Source organism: Clavelina lepadiformis, chromosome 7, assembly GCF_947623445.1.
Source record: "Clavelina lepadiformis chromosome 7, kaClaLepa1.1, whole genome shotgun sequence".
Lineage (NCBI taxonomy): Eukaryota > Metazoa > Chordata > Ascidiacea > Aplousobranchia > Clavelinidae > Clavelina > Clavelina lepadiformis.
Genome location: NC_135246.1, coordinates 3,394,501 through 3,398,896, shown reverse-complemented (window position 1 = coordinate 3,398,896; position 4,396 = coordinate 3,394,501). Strand labels below are relative to the sequence as shown.

The following is a 4,396-nucleotide window of genomic DNA, read 5'->3' as shown; positions in this document are numbered from 1 at the left end:
CAGATCACTGATCGTCCTACAGAAACTCGGATCAAACTTAACTTGAATCAAAAGTGACGTATTCTGATCCGAAATATTGATCTGCCGTTCTAGGTAGGTCAAAGCGTAGATAACATAGAAATTTCGATCATTTACTTTATCCTCGTCGCCAAATGTCAATTTTTGAATTACTTTTCTATTGTAATCATCATAAGCACACTTGTCACAAACACGTTTGTATGAAGACTGAATTAACCAGGATGTCAAAACCATGAGGTAGCGATCAAACATAAACATCATAAATTCATAATACAACACTTCAATAAAGGAATTACTTGCCGCTGACGTAAATAATTAGCCCTGTGCTTGGAGCGAATGGGGCAAGATTCTGTGGCTGCTACTTCTGGGGTTCGTCATTAACGTGCGTTAATGATGTTACGAGGCTAGCCGAGGAACCGGTTCTAAGTAACGATTGGCTTCTAATCTAACTTTTTTCTTGCAGGAAACTACCTTTTTTATTTAAACATGGTTTGATGTCTGTGCATAATATAAAGACCTTATTTCATGTCGTAAATACTAACGACGATGTCTCACACTTTCTATATAGTTTATTGTCATCTCAACAATACACATCGATTAAAAGGCAGGCGGGCATAGTTTTTGCAAAAGCAAAAATTAGACACAAGAGTGAAGTGGGTGGACACGTGACTATGACAGGAATCGAATGAGTTCATGAAGTAACACTATCTCAAACACGTGACTCGTAAAGTACAAATTGAAGTGCATGAAGAAATTTTCTTTGTTTATTTCATTGAAGTGAAATTATTTAAAACACAATTAATCAAAAACTCCCGTATGGGGTCTCATAAAATTTTGAATGTCACTTTAGTATGCCTTAGGCTGTTACTTCATAAAATCCTAACAAAATCACATATCTCTAATCTTGCAATAGAATGTTAAATTAAAAACTGCAATTTTCGGCCAAAAAAAGGCAAATTTCTTGTGAATGTGAAACTTATAGCCGGTACCCGGTAGTAAAGAAAAGAAAAGGTTTTAAACTGAATATTGAACTTAATGCATAAAACTTCCAATAAAATACAAGACCTTAGCGCACAACAGCTCCAAACACATTTGCTCTGAACACGGACTCCACGCCTCCGAAGTGTTTGGGGTGTACATGGCAGCATTCAGGTCAAGATGGACAGGCTGAAGGTGGTTCATCATCGCCTGTTGCTCAAGTCCTACTGGTCCCTGGACAACCGGTGGGCCGGGTAAACAAGGAACAGAAAGCATTGGTGTAATCCTGAGTAGGACTTATCTGGACCATAGGCTTCCCCAAAAAGTTAGTCGAGTAATGTGGCGTGGGTGAATGAAATCGCTGCTCGGGTAGTATTGACAAAATATCGGACATCCTCGCTTTCTCCGCGTCCCGTTTGTATTTCATTCCGAAACCGAGATAATAAGTAGGATTAGATGATAACCAAGGTCACTGCAACAGTGATAAATCATAATTTGCTAGTAAAAGTATCCACCCTACCGTGCGCCAAGTCTAGCTGCCGCTTCACGTCTCCCAAGGCTGAGAAAAGACCAACTTCAGACATGTTCCGACAATGAGCAATTTCTCCAGCAGCGCATTCTTCTCCTGCATCGCTTCCAAGGCTGACATCAGAGTCTCTGACTCCATGATTGACTTATCATGGACCTGAAGTTGTTGGAAAAATTGAAACAGTTCACTGTAAAAGCAGTCATGGCAGTAAGTCAAAGTTAAATGGTCAACAGCAACATTGGTATCATAAGCAATGTATTGGAAAGCTAACATTACTACATTCAATAAATAGTAAATATTCCTCACAACATCAACAATTAATTACTAATTTACCCGAATAAGATTTGCAACAAGGTACAAGGACTGGCTATCATTCTATGTTAAAATATTAACAATTTACAGAGCAACAGTCAATTTACAGGAATCTCCCGGACACAAAAGTCATCTTAAACATTAAAACAAAATAATGATGTTGACATAATAAATCAAAATAAAGACATTGACACATAAATAGGCGGGTAAGTAATTTCATTTCAAACAAACACTCAAAAATAATAAACAGCTTTAACAAGACATTCATCACTTAGAACACAACGTTTTACACAAAATATAATAAAGTTTTTGAGTCAAGGATTTCTAAACTCACCAGAACTTCCTCCGAGTCCGCTGCATTCCTCCTCCTTCTGTTTCAGGCTCATCTGCATCATTTTTATCTCAATCTCCAAGTTCTTCTTTGCTGTTATCAGGACAGCGGCCGCTTTCTTCTCGCTGAGTAAATATAGTTTGTAAAATTAATTAATAAGTACCGGTATTTGATCAAGTTAGGGGTTTAGGTAAGCTTATATTTAGCCCAAATTTGCTTGTATTCTTAAGTCACCACAGATGAATAACTAATACTGGTGTTAATAATACTTGGCTACAATTAAACAAATGACCAGTACTAATGTATTTCAATGGTGTACATATAAGTTATAAAATGTTAACAAAAAGCTTATTGAAATGATAGACCTAAAGCAAGTTTCTAAAAGCCTAATGAAATTTTTCATGGATATATCAAGAGTTGTAATATCTTGAAACCCTTGGTATTTTAACTTGTATGTGATTAATACTGAAAGCTATTTTTATTTACATATTAAATAAGAAGGCTGGCGGACTACATTGTAAGATAACAAGATGGCCGAAGACAAACAGATTAAAACAATAGTTTATTAAACTATGGTTACGTGAATGTTAGTACAGGATAGTTTAAACTCGACCAAACAAAACAAAGACTCACCGACATCTTCGAGCTGCAGCTGCTGCTCTGCTGGCATTTTCCTCCTCCTCCTTTCTTTTGCATCTTCTCCGCAGATTCCTCTGTTGTTTACTTTAATTTCAAATTTTTGTTAACTTGCTTCCGATTCCCAGAGTAACAACGGGATGACTGATGCTGAAACAGTTAAATTACATTTTCAAATTGCAGTCTTTTACTATTAAAAGTTGTGGCACCACTGACGTGTGCATTAAAACTCACCAATGTGCAGCGAACGGTTGACATAAATCAACATGCAACTGACTGCTCTTCAAATCTCGAAGGCTCACTGTTGTTTCGACGTACATGATAAATAACTATGAGATTGTTGGATAACAAACTCCATCTGCGAAAAAAATTGATCGCAACTGTTTAAAAATACAAGTAGTGAGGGTTAATAAAATATTTTTTGACAGTAGGTTGGTTTCAGTTAAATTAATCAGTTAGTTGATAGGTTATGGTCAGGCATATATTCCGGTCAGGATTAGTCAAGTCAATTAACAAATTATCAAGATCTTGCGAAAGAAATGCAACGGACAAACAGAGAGAAGCATTGCAAAGCAAGAAATTGACAACAATTACTCAGACAGCAAAAATGTATTTTCAGCAACTAGCTTGGTAAGCCCGGTTATTTTTAACATTCTGTTCTCAATAAAACACACAGATTAAAATAAACATAACATAAGTTATCTCAATAATACTAGGTAATATGTAATAATAATTATACCTTATGCACAAATTGCGTTTTTCAAATTCGGTAAACGCCAACCAATGACACATAAAGGTGTAGCCGAGCCTACTAGGCTTTTTGGCTAGCAAATGCGTGAAGCGAGTGGCTCCTGCTGCCTTAAACATTTCGAGCTGGGTTGCTGCTAAGCTTGTGGATTTAGCCCATAGCATACGTCACACGGAACAGGTAAAAAACGGAATCCGTACGGAATGTACGGAGGGATAAAAGAGTAGTTACGCAGAACTAGCAAAACTTCAAACATCGCGTTTCATGATAGGTATGATGAGATGTATTTACCTTGACTACAAAATTTTCGTATAACTGTGTATAGGCCTACTAATTTTTTTAAGTCTGTTTTGTTTACAGAGTGACTATTTCACCGTAATTCGTCAGTGTTGGGCAAAGCAACCACCTAAGTTAATTAAGAAGTATCGTTACTCGCGAAAAATCTAATCCGCTACAAATAGAAGTATTACTGTTTAAAACTACTATGTGAGTTTGTGAAAGCACAAATTACCAAGAGCTTGCTAAAAGCAATACAACTGCAGAGAAGTTCATACTGTTATAAACTAAATGGTTTCAGACATACATTTGTTTTGCGTAACAGAATTATTACGTGGAAATCAAGTTGTAGATTGTATATAAACGTTTTATGCAGATGTGATAGCAAATGAAAATACTGCAAATAATCTTCGAATTAAAACACTGGCTATTTTTTAATTGAGTATTTGATAACCTACTCAAGCACGTTATTTTGGCCTAAAAACCTGTTAAGCAAAATTATCTATGAACAACACTACTTAAGTAAGCAGCGAAAGTAGAACGAACCTACTTAAGTAGACTACTTAAG

General features: G+C 36.2%; 1 long non-coding RNA gene across 1 annotated transcript; it reads right to left on the bottom strand.

Annotated features, from left to right (window-relative positions):
• Nucleotides 1–569: 569 nt before the first annotated feature.
• Nucleotides 570–3,701, bottom strand: LOC143465098 (uncharacterized). Its single transcript, XR_013118581.1, has 5 exons — nucleotides 3,544–3,701; nucleotides 3,039–3,162; nucleotides 2,802–2,954; nucleotides 2,172–2,293; nucleotides 570–1,681 (listed from the first exon to the last, which is right to left on the bottom strand). It is a non-coding gene; the product is annotated as an uncharacterized LOC143465098 (long non-coding RNA).
• Between the last annotated feature and the right edge of the window lie 695 nt (nucleotides 3,702–4,396).